The sequence below is a fragment of the Pelobates fuscus genome, chromosome 3, assembly GCF_036172605.1.
Source record: "Pelobates fuscus isolate aPelFus1 chromosome 3, aPelFus1.pri, whole genome shotgun sequence".
In the NCBI taxonomy this organism is placed as follows: domain Eukaryota; kingdom Metazoa; phylum Chordata; class Amphibia; order Anura; family Pelobatidae; genus Pelobates; species Pelobates fuscus.
In genome coordinates this window covers 94,506,646-94,524,145 of record NC_086319.1, presented here as the reverse complement: position 1 = coordinate 94,524,145, position 17,500 = coordinate 94,506,646, and the positions used below count along the sequence as shown (strand labels likewise).

The 17,500-nt window shown below is 49.7% G+C and overlaps 1 protein-coding gene across 1 annotated transcript in view; it reads right to left on the bottom strand.

The window, feature by feature from the left end:
- Positions 1–16,476, bottom strand: part of CREBRF (CREB3 regulatory factor) — a 43,555-nt gene extending 27,079 nt beyond the window's left edge. Inside the window, exon 1 of the mRNA XM_063445231.1 lies at positions 16,344–16,476. The gene's annotated coding sequence lies outside the window, so the exon portion shown is untranslated. The remainder of the gene's footprint in view (positions 1–16,343) is intronic.
- Positions 16,477–17,500: the final 1,024 nt, after the last annotated feature.

Sequence of the window (17,500 nt, the reverse complement as noted above, 5' to 3'; positions counted from 1 at the left end):
GGGGATGAGGGGGCGCAACACTAGGGGGATGAGGGGGCGCAACACTAGGGGGGATGAGGGGGCGCAACACTAGGGGGGATGAGGGGGCGCAACACTAGGGGGGATGAGGGGGCGCAACACTAGGGGGGATGAGGGGGCGCAACACTAGGGGGATGAGGGGGCGCAACACTAGGGGGATGAGGGGGCGCAACACTAGGGGGGATGAGGGGGCGCAACACTAGGGGGGATGAGGGGGCGCAACACTAGGGGGATGAGGGGGCGCAACACTAGGGGGATGAGGGGGCGCAACACTAGGGGGATGAGGGGGCGCAACACTAGGGGGATGAGGGGGCGCAACACTAGGGGGGATGAGGGGGCGCAACACTAGGGGGGATGAGGGGGCGCAACACTAGGGGGATGAGGGGGCGCAACACTAGGGGGATGAGGGGGCGCAACACTAGGGGGGATGAGGGGGCGCAACACTAGGGGGATGAGGGGGCGCAACACTAGGGGGATGAGGGGGCGCAACACTAGGGGGATGAGGGGGCGCAACACTAGGGGGGATGAGGGGGCGCAACACTAGGGGGATGAGGGGGCGCAACACTAGGGGGATGAGGGGGCGCAACACTAGGGGGATGAGGGGGCGCAACACTAGGGGGATGAGGGGGCGCAACACTAGGGGGATGAGGGGGCGCAACACTAGGGGGATGAGGGGGCGCAACACTAGGGGGATGAGGGGGCGCAACACTAGGGGGATGAGGGGGCGCAACACTAGGGGGATGAGGGGGCGCAACACTAGGGGGATGAGGGGGCGCAACACTAGGGGGATGAGGGGGCGCAACACTAGGGGGATGAGGGGGCGCAACACTAGGGGGATGAGGGGGCGCAACACTAGGGGGATGAGGGGGCGCAACACTAGGGGGATGAGGGGGCGCAACACTAGGGGGATGAGGGGGCGCAACACTAGGGGGATGAGGGGGCGCAACACTAGGGGGATGAGGGGGCGCAACACTAGGGGGATGAGGGGGCGCAACACTAGGGGGATGAGGGGGCGCAACACTAGGGGGATGAGGGGGCGCAACACTAGGGGGATGAGGGGGCGCAACACTAGGGGGATGAGGGGGCGCAACACTAGGGGGATGAGGGGGCGCAACACTAGGGGGATGAGGGGGCGCAACACTAGGGGGATGAGGGGGCGCAACACTAGGGGGATGAGGGGGCGCAACACTAGGGGGATGAGGGGGCGCAACACTAGGGGGATGAGGGGGCGCAACACTAGGGGGATGAGGGGGCGCAACACTAGGGGGATGAGGGGGCGCAACACTAGGGGGATGAGGGGGCGCAACACTAGGGGGATGAGGGGGCGCAACACTAGGGGGATGAGGGGGCGCAACACTAGGGGGATGAGGGGGCGCAACACTAGGGGGATGAGGGGGCGCAACACTAGGGGGATGAGGGGGCGCAACACTAGGGGGATGAGGGGGCGCAACACTAGGGGGATGAGGGGGCGCAACACTAGGGGGATGAGGGGGCGCAACACTAGGGGGATGAGGGGGCGCAACACTAGGGGGATGAGGGGGCGCAACACTAGGGGGATGAGGGGGCGCAACACTAGGGGGATGAGGGGGCGCAACACTAGGGGGATGAGGGGGCGCAACACTAGGGGGATGAGGGGGCGCAACACTAGGGGGATGAGGGGGCGCAACACTAGGGGGATGAGGGGGCGCAACACTAGGGGGATGAGGGGGCGCAACACTAGGGGGATGAGGGGGCGCAACACTAGGGGGATGAGGGGGCGCAACACTAGGGGGATGAGGGGGCGCAACACTAGGGGGATGAGGGGGCGCAACACTAGGGGGATGAGGGGGCGCAACACTAGGGGGATGAGGGGGCGCAACACTAGGGGGATGAGGGGGCGCAACACTAGGGGGATGAGGGGGCGCAACACTAGGGGGATGAGGGGGCGCAACACTAGGGGGATGAGGGGGCGCAACACTAGGGGGATGAGGGGGCGCAACACTAGGGGGATGAGGGGGCGCAACACTAGGGGGATGAGGGGGCGCAACACTAGGGGGATGAGGGGGCGCAACACTAGGGGGATGAGGGGGCGCAACACTAGGGGGATGAGGGGGCGCAACACTAGGGGGATGAGGGGGCGCAACACTAGGGGGATGAGGGGGCGCAACACTAGGGGGATGAGGGGGCGCAACACTAGGGGGATGAGGGGGCGCAACACTAGGGGGATGAGGGGGCGCAACACTAGGGGGATGAGGGGGCGCAACACTAGGGGGATGAGGGGGCGCAACACTAGGGGGATGAGGGGGCGCAACACTAGGGGGATGAGGGGGCGCAACACTAGGGGGATGAGGGGGCGCAACACTAGGGGGATGAGGGGGCGCAACACTAGGGGGATGAGGGGGCGCAACACTAGGGGGATGAGGGGGCGCAACACTAGGGGGATGAGGGGGCGCAACACTAGGGGGATGAGGGGGCGCAACACTAGGGGGATGAGGGGGCGCAACACTAGGGGGATGAGGGGGCGCAACACTAGGGGGATGAGGGGGCGCAACACTAGGGGGATGAGGGGGCGCAACACTAGGGGGATGAGGGGGCGCAACACTAGGGGGATGAGGGGGCGCAACACTAGGGGGATGAGGGGGCGCAACACTAGGGGGATGAGGGGGCGCAACACTAGGGGGATGAGGGGGCGCAACACTAGGGGGATGAGGGGGCGCAACACTAGGGGGATGAGGGGGCGCAACACTAGGGGGATGAGGGGGCGCAACACTAGGGGGATGAGGGGGCGCAACACTAGGGGGATGAGGGGGCGCAACACTAGGGGGATGAGGGGGCGCAACACTAGGGGGATGAGGGGGCGCAACACTAGGGGGATGAGGGGGCGCAACACTAGGGGGATGAGGGGGCGCAACACTAGGGGGATGAGGGGGCGCAACACTAGGGGGATGAGGGGGCGCAACACTAGGGGGATGAGGGGGCGCAACACTAGGGGGATGAGGGGGCGCAACACTAGGGGGATGAGGGGGCGCAACACTAGGGGGATGAGGGGGCGCAACACTAGGGGGATGAGGGGGCGCAACACTAGGGGGATGAGGGGGCGCAACACTAGGGGGATGAGGGGGCGCAACACTAGGGGGATGAGGGGGCGCAACACTAGGGGGATGAGGGGGCGCAACACTAGGGGGATGAGGGGGCGCAACACTAGGGGGATGAGGGGGCGCAACACTAGGGGGATGAGGGGGCGCAACACTAGGGGGATGAGGGGGCGCAACACTAGGGGGATGAGGGGGCGCAACACTAGGGGGATGAGGGGGCGCAACACTAGGGGGATGAGGGGGCGCAACACTAGGGGGATGAGGGGGCGCAACACTAGGGGGATGAGGGGGCGCAACACTAGGGGGATGAGGGGGCGCAACACTAGGGGGATGAGGGGGCGCAACACTAGGGGGATGAGGGGGCGCAACACTAGGGGGATGAGGGGGCGCAACACTAGGGGGATGAGGGGGCGCAACACTAGGGGGATGAGGGGGCGCAACACTAGGGGGATGAGGGGGCGCAACACTAGGGGGATGAGGGGGCGCAACACTAGGGGGATGAGGGGGCGCAACACTAGGGGGATGAGGGGGCGCAACACTAGGGGGATGAGGGGGCGCAACACTAGGGGGATGAGGGGGCGCAACACTAGGGGGATGAGGGGGCGCAACACTAGGGGGATGAGGGGGCGCAACACTAGGGGGATGAGGGGGCGCAACACTAGGGGGATGAGGGGGCGCAACACTAGGGGGATGAGGGGGCGCAACACTAGGGGGATGAGGGGGCGCAACACTAGGGGGATGAGGGGGCGCAACACTAGGGGGATGAGGGGGCGCAACACTAGGGGGATGAGGGGGCGCAACACTAGGGGGATGAGGGGGCGCAACACTAGGGGGATGAGGGGGCGCAACACTAGGGGGATGAGGGGGCGCAACACTAGGGGGATGAGGGGGCGCAACACTAGGGGGATGAGGGGGCGCAACACTAGGGGGATGAGGGGGCGCAACACTAGGGGGATGAGGGGGCGCAACACTAGGGGGATGAGGGGGCGCAACACTAGGGGGATGAGGGGGCGCAACACTAGGGGGATGAGGGGGCGCAACACTAGGGGGATGAGGGGGCGCAACACTAGGGGGATGAGGGGGCGCAACACTAGGGGGATGAGGGGGCGCAACACTAGGGGGATGAGGGGGCGCAACACTAGGGGGATGAGGGGGCGCAACACTAGGGGGATGAGGGGGCGCAACACTAGGGGGATGAGGGGGCGCAACACTAGGGGGATGAGGGGGCGCAACACTAGGGGGATGAGGGGGCGCAACACTAGGGGGATGAGGGGGCGCAACACTAGGGGGATGAGGGGGCGCAACACTAGGGGGATGAGGGGGCGCAACACTAGGGGGATGAGGGGGCGCAACACTAGGGGATGAGGGGGCGCAACACTAGGGGATGAGGGGGCGGAACACTAGGGGATGAGGGGGCGGAACACTAGGGGATGAGGGGGCGGAACACTAGGGGATGAGGGGGCGGAACACTAGGGGATGAGGGGGCGGAACACTAGGGGATGAGGGGGCGGAACACTAGGGGATGAGGGGGCGGAACACTAGGGGATGAGGGGGCGGAACACTAGGGGATGAGGGGGCGGAACACTAGGGGATGAGGGGGCGGAACACTACGGGATGAGGGGGCGGAACACTACGGGATGAGGGGGCGGAACACTACGGGATGAGGGGGCGGAACACTACGGGATGAGGGGGCGGAACACTACGGGATGAGGGGGCGGAACACTACGGGATGAGGGGGCGGAACACTACGGGATGAGGGGGCGGAACACTACGGGATGAGGGGGCGGAACACTACGGGATGAGGGGGCGGAACACTACGGGATGAGGGGGCGGAACACTACGGGATGAGGGGGCGGAACACTACGGGATGAGGGGGCGGAACACTACGGGATGAGGGGGCGGAACACTACGGGATGAGGGGGCGGAACACTACGGGATGAGGGGGCGGAACACTACGGGATGAGGGGGCGGAACACTACGGGATGAGGGGGCGGAACACTACGGGATGAGGGGGCGGAACACTACGGGATGAGGGGGCGGAACACTACGGGATGAGGGGGCGGAACACTACGGGATGAGGGGGCGGAACACTACGGGATGAGGGGGCGGAACACTACGGGATGAGGGGGCGGAACACTACGGGATGAGGGGGCGGAACACTACGGGATGAGGGGGCGGAACACTACGGGATGAGGGGGCGGAACACTACGGGATGAGGGGGCGGAACACTACGGGATGAGGGGGGGGAACACTATGGGATGAGGGGGGGAACACTGTGGGATGAGGGGGGGGACACTGTGGGATGAGGGGGGAACACTATGGGATGAGGGGGGAACACTATGGGATGAGGGGGGAACACTATGGGATGAGGGGGGAACACTATGGGATGAGGGGGGAACACTATGGGATGAGGGGGGAACACTATGGGATGAGGGGGGGAACACTATGGGATGAGGGGGGGAACACTATGGGATGAGGGGGGGAACACTATGGGATGAGGGGGGGAACACTATGGGATGAGGGGGGGAACACTATGGGATGAGGGGGGGAACACTATGGGATGAGGGGGGGAACACTATGGGATGAGGGGGGGAACACTATGGGATGAGGGGGGGAACACTATGGGATGAGGGGGGGAATATAGGTGCGTGTTATACGCCGATAAATACGGTAATTGAGTCACGGACTGTACTAACTCAATTACCAATCCCAATCACACGAACAGAGTCTTTTAAAAGTATTTTAGCCAGGTCTATTGCAGGGGCCATAGAGGCATAAACAAAACAGTACTCAATGAGTATTCCAAATAGATAAGGGAAAGAGTATAGTAAGAGAAAGGACAGAGTGTAAACGAGGAGTAGTAAATCTCTACCTTTATTATTACTAATTAAAAACAAAAGGAATAGAGTTTACAATAATGTTTGTATACTAGGGGAGGATAAATACCAGAAAGAACTGGTGCAGAGCAGAGCAAACCTAAAATAGAGGTCCCTGAAAAAAAACATCCTCTTGGGTGAGAGAGAAGGACAGTTATATAGAGGAAATGTGGGCTCAGCAGGAATAATAGTAGTCAAAACAGTAGACCACAGTAGTAAAGTAAACATGTGAGCCAACACACTATAGCCAGTAACTAAAGTACCGTGTAACCCCACCCTCGGCTAAGGCTATCAGTAAACCCTAGCAAGGGTTAATAACCAAAAAAACGCTTTAAAAAAATTACATCAATACAAGCAGGATCAACGAGACCTAAGAAACTCAAAAAAGCTCTATCCCTGGGTTACCTCGGCACCGCACGTATCTAGTGCCTACCTGAACCAAGTGACCCTAGTGTAGCCAAACTGGTAAACAAAAATAAAGAAAACTTAAATGTGCTCATCGTGCTACCAAGAGCAAAAATGAAGGTACTAGGAGCTAAGGAGACAGATTTTGCAGGGACCATAGACCTGGGGCAGGAGGCTGGCAAGCAGGTTCCTCCAAAAGCCAATGGCAGGGTTCTGTTCGCCACAAAGGGCATTACATAATAAGTGTGAAGCAGAATATTTATCGGATATCGCTCAATCCACTGCTTGATTGCATTATGTAGCCATAAACACATGTATCCCCATGTAAATAATTAAAATAAACATGAGTACTTGTAGTACTTTAAACAAATTCTACGGTTCGTTTTATTGATGTGCATCCTGCCATACCACACCTGGGTTTTTACAATGAAAATCCTGAGTGCTGTTAACATATTATAGATCTATAACAAACAGTGAGAAGACTGAAAAATGAAGAAAATAAGGATTTTGTAGACAGCAGAAGGATAATCCAAAGCAGGCTATCCAGAGGCAGAATTACCTTAGCAAGTCCCTAGTAAGTAGTAAAACTAAAAGAATGATCGTAAGCCAAAAACACAGTAAATAATCGGAGCACAGTGAACACAGATTAACCCCTTAAGGACCAAACTTCTGGAATAAAAGGGAATCATGACGTGTCACACACGTCATGTGTCCTTAAGGGGTTAAATAAGTCAACTGTAGGTGCAGGCAGCAAACACTAGAAGACAAGCCAAGGTATGAATTAGGTGCAGGGACCAAGAGGCCTATACACAGAGAATTAAACAGAAAATCTCAATACTCTGCAGCCTTATGATATAAAGTATAGATTTATAGTCCACCAAAGAGGAGGTGGGATCCAGTTGAGTTCCAATAACTCAAGCCTTTCATAAAAGGTTCAAAACTACCTGCTGCAGGACAGGGAGTGAGTGCGGTATTAGATATCCATGCAAAAAGCTGGGGTGAGATTTTTTCCTCTCAAGATTGCCATGCCTTGGATGTCACATGCAACGCTGCATGGTATATCTCTGTCATATGAAAAAGCTTGAGGCCTGGTTCAGAATCCAGAAAGTTGCCACTTTTGTATTTATCACTTATCTCAAAGTAACACATGAATATGATGCTGAAGGCATTTTGAAAATATAGGTAACCCTTATTATTTACATAAACAAATATCATACTTTGTTTGTGTGGCCAAGATGTGTAATGTTCCCATACATTAAACAATATTTCAAACCATTAACTCTGTTCAATAAAAAAGGCTTTTAAAATGTTTTGCATATTTTTAATCTGAAAATGCCACGCAATTTTTCTAAAATCATCAATTAATGAGTCACACCTTAAGTCTCCCTGGAACTTCACCAGGATTACCCCATAGCACTAAATCCCTTCAAGCAAATATATATTACATTAATTACAACGATTCTGTTAAATATCAGATGAATTGTAAATCTTTCCTACGCAGGAGCATCCGGTCACAAGGTGCACGGTTACACGTAACCTATACTTCTTCTGCCACACTGCAAGGCCACAGCATTAGAGGAGAGTGATAGCTACCCTTTGGCACCATGTCTGCTGTGGACTGTTTCCAATTATGCTCAGTCAGTGCAAAAAGGGTAGAGTCAGAATGCCAAGTTTGATAGGATAGTAATGCCTAATTAAATAACTGAAAAAGAGGGTACAGCTATATACATTTCAGATACAGGGCATTTATTTACAAAGATTTCATGGATACGCATCCCTTCTACATACTGATAGGCACTAAATAAAGAAATAAAACATCAAGTGCAACCCTGTAATGCGACAGCCGTAAATAAAATTAACAAATTGTAGCAGTTATATATTATATTAATAAAGGGTATATTTAGTAGTGTGGGGAACATTAATATAGTTTATATTAAGTGTTGTTATTATTATTATTATTATTATTATTATTATTATTATTATTATTATTATTATTATTATTATTATTATTATTATTGCCATTTATATAGCGCCAACAGATTCCGTAGCGCTTTACAATATTTTGAGAGGGGGGGATGTAACAATAAATAAGACAATTACAAGAAAACTTACAGGAATAATAGGTTGAAGAGGACCCTGCTCAAATGAGCTTACAGTCTATAGGAGGTGGGGTATTAGAAACATTAGGATAGGAAATATCAAGTAGGAGTGAAGCAGAGCTGGAGGAGAGAGCAAAGCACTATCCCATAGGAGAGCAAGAGACAGGTATGTAAGGGAGAGATTACTCTGGGAGGCCATACGCTTTCCTGAAGAGATGGGATTTAAGGCCCTTCTTAAATAATTGAAGACTAGGGGAGAGTCTGATGGCAGTAGGCAAGTTATTCCATAGGAGAGGAGCCGCCCGTGAGAGGTCCTGCAAGCGTGAGTTGGCCGTACGGGTGCGAGCAGCGATCAGGAGGTGGTCGCGGGCAGAGCGGAGGGTACGAGGAGGGGCATACCTCTGGATCAGTGAAGAGATATAAGAGGGGCTGGAATTGTTCAGTGCTTTAAATGTATGGGTTAGCACTTTGAATTGACTCCTATAGGATACAGGGAGCCAATGTAAGGACTGGCAGAGGGGCGAGGTGTGAGAGGACCGACTGGATAGGAAAATCAGTCTAGCTGCAGCATTCATTACGGACTGTAGCGGGGCAGTACGGCTTTTGGGGAGACCAATCAGGAGAGGGTTACAGTAATCCATGCGGGAAATTACTAGAGCATGGACAAGCTCCTTGGTAGCATCTTGCGTAAGAAAGGGGCGGATGCGGGCTATGTTTTTGAGTTGGAACCTACAGGACTTGGCAACAAACTGGATGTGAGACTCAAAGGTGAGACCAGAGTCAAGTATGACGCCAAGACAGCGCGCTTGTAGGGATGGACTCATGTGGATATCACTGACTTGAAGGGAGAGTGAGAGAGGAGGATCAGTATTAGGAGGAGGAAAGACAAGGAGTTCAGTTTTAGAGAGGTTAAGTTTGAGAAAGCGTGACGACATCCAGTCAGAGATGGAAGAGAGGCAAGCAGTGACACGTTGCAGGACGGCCGGGGAGAGGTCCGGTGAGGAGAGGTATATCTGAGTGTCATCAGCGTACAGGTGGTAGTTGAATCCAAAAGAGGCAATAAGTTTTCCAAGAGAGGCAGTATAAAGAGAAAATGGAAGGGGACCAAGGACAGAGCCTTGGGGAACTCCAACCGAGACAGGGCGAGGGGAGGAGGTATCCTTGGAAAAGGAGACACTAAATGAGCGTTGGGAGAGATAGGAGGAAAACCAAGAGAGGACAGAGTCACAGAGACCGAGTGATTGAAAAGTTTGAAGGAGGAGAGCATGATCAACTGTGTCAAAGGCAGCAGAGAGGTCAAGGAGAATTAATATGGAGTAGTGACCTTTGGATTTAGCGGAGATTAGGTCATTAGTCACTTTGATAAGAGCGGCCTCAGTAGAGTGGAGAGGGCGGAAGCCAGACTGAAGAGGGTCAAGGAGAGAGTTGGAATTAAGGAAGTGAGACACACGGGTAAAGACAAGTCTTTCCAAAAGCTTTGATGAGTAAGGGAGCAGGGATATGGGACGATAGTTAGAGGGGGAGGACGGGTCAAGAGATGTTTTTTTCAGGATAGGTATTACAGTGGCATGTTTAAGGTCAGCAGGAACAGTGCCAGAAGAGAGAGAGCAGTTAAAGATGTGTGTTAGGATAGGCACAAGACAAGGGGAGAGAGATCTGATGAGGTGAGATGGGACAGGATCAAGTGGGCAAGTGGTGGGGCGAGAGGAATGGAGAAGTGCAGCCACCTCTTGTTCAGTAGCTGGGGAGAAAATCTGAAGGGTAGGGAAAGCATGATTTATGTGTGGTTGAGAAAGAGAACGGCAAGGAGGGGAGAATTGTTTCCTTAGCTGTTCAATCTTGTCAGTAAAGTAATATGCAAAGCTATCAGCTGTAAGGTTAGTTTGGGGGGTGGCCACAGCAGGGCGGAGAAGGGAATTCAAAGTGTCAAAGAGACGTCTGGGATTGCGGGAGCATGAACTAATGAGAGAGGAAAAGTAGGACTGTTTGGCGAGGGCAAGGGCTGCGCTGTACGAAAGCAACATGAATCTATAATGAAGATAGTCTGCCTGGGTGCGGGACTTCCTCCAGGAGCGTTCAGCACAGCGGGAGCAACTCTGCAGATAGCGTGTTGATTTATTATGCCAAGGTTGGGGTCGTGTTCTCCTCGTGGTGCATGTTTGGAGTGGGGCTGCAGTGTTCAAGGCAGATGTGAGGGTAGTGTTATATGTGGAGATGGCCAGTGAGGGACAGGAGAGGGAAGGGATGGATAGCAGTTGTGAATCCATGTCAGCCGACAGCTGCTGGAGGTCAATAGAGTTAAGGTTCCTCCTGAGCTGAGGGGGGTTAGGCTGAGGTTGTTGGGTGAGGGGGTAATTGAGAGCAAACGATAAGAGGTGGTGATCAGAGAGAGGAAATGGAGTATTGCAGATATTAGATAATGTACATGAATAGGAGAAAATAAGGTCGAGGGTATTTCCAGCTACATGAGTGGGAGAATTAGCCCACTGCAATAGTCCAAGGGAGGAAGTAATTGAAAGTAGTTTAGAGGCTGCTGGGGTTAAAGGTGGGTTAATGGGAATATTGAAGTCTCCAAGAATTAGGGATAGAATGTTGGAAGAGAGGAAGTAGGGTAGCCAGGCAGCAAAGTGGTCAAGGAAGAGGAGAGGGGAACCAGGGGGACGATAGATGACGGCAATGTTAGCAGAGAAGGGTTTGAAAAGGCGAATTGAATGAATTTCGAATGATGGGAAAGAGAGGGAAGGGGGGGTGGGCAGGGTTTTAAAGGAGCAGTGGGGTGAGAGAAGAAAACCTACACCGCCACCTTTAATCTCCGCTTGTCTTGGATTGTGGGTAAAGTGAAGACCACCAAAGGACAGTGAGGCAGGGGTAGCAGTATCCGAGGGAGAGAGCCATGTTTCTGTTAGTGCAAGTAGGTTTAGGGAGTGTGAGATAAATAGGTCATGGATGGAAGTAGATTTAAAGGTGCTGCACACAGAGCGTGCATTCCAGAGGGCAGCTTTAAAAGAGGAATTATAGTGAGAATTACATGGAATGGGTATTAGGTTGTAGTGGTTTCTGGTGTTTGAACCAGGTGGCTGAGTAGTGGAGGGACCAGGGTTTGGAGAGACATCACCTGCTGCTAGGAGTAGTAGGATGGAAAGGAAGAGAAGGTGCGAGTAAGATTTAAATGTTGGGGATGAGAGCTTGTATTTAAGGGATTTAGGAGGGGTGTGTGGAGAAAGGCTGGATAAATATGAGTAAAGTGCATGTCATGAATACAGAGATGAGGGGAGCAGGGAGGGAGCAATGAAGATGGTGTTAGCAGGAACAGGTAAGTGAAATGATAGAGAGATTTTAATGATGAGGGAAGTGAGAGAGAAAGTGAAAAATAGAAGTGAGAACATTAGTAGGAGAGTAGGTATATTAATTGTATACTAAGTAGGTATATTAATTATATTAAGTGTTGAGGTATATTAATATAGAGTACATCAAGTGTGGGGGTATATTGAAGTGTGGAGGTATATTAATATATGATACATTAAGTGGGGGGTATATTAATATAGGATACATTAAGTGGGGGGTATATCAATATAGAATACATTATTAAGTGTGAAGGTATATTAATATAGGTTATATAAAGTGTGGGGGTATATTAATATAGGATACATTACGTGGGGGGGTATATTAATATAGGATACATTACGTGGGGGGTATATCAATATAGGATACATTAAGTGTGAAGGTATATTAATATAGGTTATATAAAGTGTGGGGGTACATTTATATAGGGTACATTAAGTGTGGGGGTATATTAATATAGGGTACATTAAGTGTGGAGGTATATTAATATAGGGTATATCAAGAGTGGGGGTTTATTAATATAGGGTATATCAAGAGTGGGGGTTTATTAATATAGGGTATATCAAGAGTGGGGGTTTATTAATATAGTGTATATTAAGTGTGGGGTTATATTAATATAGGGTATATTAAGTGTGGGGCTATATTAAGTGTGGGGGTATATTAATATAGGGTACATTACGTGTGGGGGTATATTACTATAGGGTACATTAATTGTGGAGGTATATTAATATAGGGTATTTTAAGTGTGGAGTTATATTAATATAGGGTATATCAAGCATGGGGGTATATTAAGTGTGAGGGTATATTAAGTATTGGGTTATATTAATATAGGGTACATTAAGTGTGGGGGTATATTACTATAGGGTACATTAATTGTGGAGGTATATTAATATAGGGTATATTAAGTGTGGGGGTATATTAATATAGGGTACATTAAGTGTGGGGTTATATTAATACAGGGTATATTAATATAGGTTATATTAAGTGTGGGGTTATATTAATATAGGGTATATCAAGCATTGGGGTATATTAAGTGTGAGGGTATATTAATATAGGGTATATTAAGTGTGGGGTTATATTAATATAGGGTATATCAAGCATTGGGGTATATTAAGTGTGAGGGTATATTAATATAGGGTATATTAAGTGTGGGGGTATATTACTATAGGGTACATTAATTGTGGAGGTATATTAAGTGTGGAGTTATATTAATATAGGGTATATCAAGCGTCGGGGTGTATTAATATAGGGTACATTACGTGTGGGGGTATATTACTATAGGGTACATTAATTGTGGAGGTATATTAACATAGGGTATATTAAGTGTGGAGTTATATTAATATAGGGTATATCAAGCATGGGGGGTATATTAAGTGTGAGGTTATATTAATACAGGGTATATTAAGTGTGGGGGTATATTACTATAGGGTATATCAAGAGTGGGGGTTTATTAATATAGGGTATATCAAGAGTGGGGGTATATTAACATAGTGTATATTAAGTGTGGGGTATATTAAATTAATATAGGGTACATTATTAATATAGGGAATATTAAGTGTGAGGTTATATTAATATAGGATACATTACGTGTGGGGGTATATTAATATAGGATACATTAAGTGGGGGGTATATCAATATAGGATACATTAATTGTGGAGATATATTAATATAGGGTATATTAAGTGTGGAGTTATATTAATATAGGGTATATCAAGCGTGGGGGTATAATAATATAGGGTATATTAATATAGAGTATATCAAGCGTGGGGGTATATTAAGCGCGGGGGTATATTAAGCGCGGGGGTATATTAAGCGCGGGGGTATATTAGGGGGGTTTATTAAGTGTGGGGTATATTAATATAGGGTACATTAAGTGTGGGGTATATTAATATAGGGTACATTAAGTGTGGGGTATATTAATATAGGGTACATTAAGTGTGGGGGTACATTAATATAGGGTATATATTAAGTGTGTAGTTATATTAATATAGGGTATTTCAAGCGTGGGGGTATATTAATATAGGGTACATTAAGTGTGGGGGTATATTACTATAGGGTATATTAAGTGTGGAGGTATATTAATGTGGGGTATATTAAGTGTAGGGGTATATCAAGCGTTGGGGTATATTAGGGGGGTATATTAATACAGGGTACATTAAGTGTGGGGGAACATTAAGTGTGGGGGAACATTAAGTGTGGGGGTACATTAAGTGTGGGGGTACATTAAGTGTGGGGGTACATTAAGTGTGGGGGTACATTAAGTGTGGGGGAACATTAAGTGTGGGGGAACATTAAGTGTGGGGGTACATTAAGTGTGGGGGTACATTAAGTGTGGGGGTACATTAAGTGTGGGGGTACATTTACAGCAGTGTCTGAGTTAGCACAGTGTGTTGTATGAATGTATGTGACATATAAAGCCAGCTATAGTAGATAAATAAAATAATAAAATAATAATAATAATATCAGATAATCACACTGTGCCCGCTGTGATCCAGTCTCTCTGATTACTACACACAGAGGGTATAATACAGCCATCACACTGCTCCCACACACCCCTCTCTGCTGTGCAGAGCAAACATTGCCTCACCTCCTGCACCGAGGCAGCATAACCCGCTGCTGGCTCCGGGGGCGCTTCCTATTGGACACTGAGGCAGGATAGTCTGCCAGGATTGGCCAGTGACGCCGTCAGTCACTGAGAACGTCCCTCCCCTTTCCTCCTTGCAAAGCTGCTGTGAGCCGACATGTAAACAATCCCCAGCTCCCATTCAGAGAGCAGGGGGGCGCGTGTTAGGGAGGCTGGCTCCCCCTCCCTCTACCTATGACGGGGGCAGGGGAGGCCTATGACAGGTTTTGATGGCTGGAAGATATGGTTATGTAAAATACCAGGCTGTCTCCACCTCCCTGTGCTCACACCCCCTAAGACATTAAGAGCACAGGAGAGTCCTCTACCCAGCAACACACCCCCTGCACAGAGCCCTGCTCATAGACATCCTGTAAACAACAAGCAATCAGCAAAATAAATAAATTAAAAAAACACAGGCCACAAACTATAGTGAGCCTTTACAAAACATACACAATGTAAAACTGCGAGCACGGATCCATCAAGTTACTAGTCCTGAGAATAACAATTGTAAACAAAGTATCCATCATTATTCACATCTCTTGCAATGGTTATGCAATCACCAGTGAGAGGTCCAACCTCTAAATGGAATAAAGGGGCTGCTAACACCCCCAAATACAATGTCACCAGCAAAAATGTCACCTCCCACCCCATATGTGACAGCACCCAGATGTCTTCACTTGCTGATGGGATCTCTATAAGCAATGATAATCCTCCCCTCCTATGTCTGCATGCCATCACTAGTTCCACCCTCTTCAATTGTTATGTTCTGTAAAAAGAACTGATTAGGGTCTCCTTTTCCTGAAAGAGTTTATTTGACAAAATGCATTTTAATATTAAAGCCATCCTGTAGCTTTGCCTTTTTTAGTTCATATAGCAAAATTAGAATATAGTTGACCTATTTACAGAGAATATAATACAATGACATGAAAGGTGTTAAGGAGATCAATGAATGGCCATAGAATAGAGGAGACATGTTTGCTGTTTATCCATTGTCACTAACACACCCACTCCTGCAGCTTCCACTCTATCTAGTGCACCACGCCCCCTACAGAGCTGCTTCTCATGCAAGGGACCCTCCCTGCATTGGATGCAGAAAACATTCAATATAAAATAAAAACAAAAAATAAAGAAAGGTCTATCTGCAATGCCCCATTTGAAATAGAGTTCAGCCTTTCCCCTCTTGTAATAATATTTACAATAACAACATGGAGGGAGGATATGCATTTGTACACATAGCATGGATTCTGATCAATAAAAAGGTGATGTGACATTTGTACCCTCTGCACCACATGCTGCCAGTGTTACTGGTACTTAGCACACACACAAATCATTGAATACCAAGCACAAACAAACAACACTTGCTGAAGAGTCTATACCAGACTCCAAAAAGGTAAATGCAATCACCAGTGAGTGATCCATCAACTAAATGGCATAAAAGGGCTCTCAACACCCCCCCATACAATGTCTCCAGCAGAAATGTCCCCTTCCACCCCATGTGTGACAGCACCCAGATGTAGACTCCCCCTCAAATGTTGTTTTAAAAGATGATGGGAGTTGGAGTATTGCATCTATTGGATGTTTTGCAGATGGTCCACCCTCTCACTGCACAATGTGGTTGTGGTGTTGCACAGAGGATGACTGGTGTCCTCCATCAGTAGTGAGTGCTCCCAGGGGTGAGCTGCCCCAGATGCCCATGTGCCCCCTCCCAGGGCAGTATCCCTGCCATGACACCCTGTATTACCCACTCATGTTCAGTGTGGCATGCCCTTGGCATAGTACCTGCTCACCCCTGTGCACCCATTGCTGTACTGGTGCAGGGATCCCCCCCACACCATCACTACTGCCAGCTACACCCACCACCTGTGCCCCCCTTCTCCCCCCTGTCACCCAGTGCCCCTCCCTTCACCTGGCAGCAGTGAATGGGCTGTTGTGGCTGGCACTCAGTCCTGTCAGTCACCCTCCCTGCTGCTGTTGCTGCCGCCGTTCATCCCCCCGCACGGACTCCATGCTTTCTTGCTTTTGTTTTGTTTATTTCCTTCCTGACGGGTTCCCGGAAAGCGCGTGACTCCCTCCCCCCATGTGACACACCATCCCACCAATCAGAGCCGCCTGGTACCCGATCGCAGCCAATCAGCGCCCGGCTGGCAGGGGTGGAAATAGAGCAGGGGAGAGGAGGGGGGCACGCTTATTCTAAGCAGGACAGGGCTGGGGGGGACAGTCACACGTTATAGGGGGGATCACTGGATGGAGGAGGGGGGGTCTTATAGGGCCAAATTATGGGATCATTAGATCCCCAGAAACCCCATGTCAGAGCAGGATCCTCACTCCCACAAACCTCAGCCACAAGCAAGCTCTTACAATGACCATAAATACTGTGTTTACATTGCCCCCCCAGCCCAATGAATGGAGCCAGGCTGCAGAAAAATAAAATATTATTATTTTAATTTTTTTAAAAATTTTTTTTAAATGTCTGATTTGTGTTAAAATGCCCCTTATAATACATGGTGTTATTATGGGGAATCCCTGGATGGGAGGGACCTGGTGCTGTGGATTTACATAATAAGGGGGTTTTACTGTCTTCAAAGAAGAGCTGTCTGTGCTGATGCTTTCCTTTCCTCTGCCTCAGTACAAAAACAATCATTTTAAACTTGTATCTCGTGAAAAAAAAAAAAAAAAAGATTATTTCTAGGAAGAATTATATATTTTCTGCCATGGGGTATAAACATTTTTTTTATTGTGCTTTATTTTCTGTAATGTTGTTATCTTGTGAGTATGAGAGGCATGTTGGAAATTCTATAAGTGCTGTATTTTAATTCATTCATTATAGTGATAAACACATAGCTGTAGACTCTTTATGTGGCTAATTATACTAGTTTAAATCCCCACAATGGAAACATACAGAAATGCTGTGAGTAGGTGATGGGGAAATAGGATGAGAGAAGTTGCTCAACTTTGCCTTGTGACAAGGTAATAGCAGCAAGATTGGCCTGTATAGATAGTCATTCATTAAAGTGTGAGTTGGAATTCAAACTTACATTTATATTTTAGGTTAAAATAGATGAA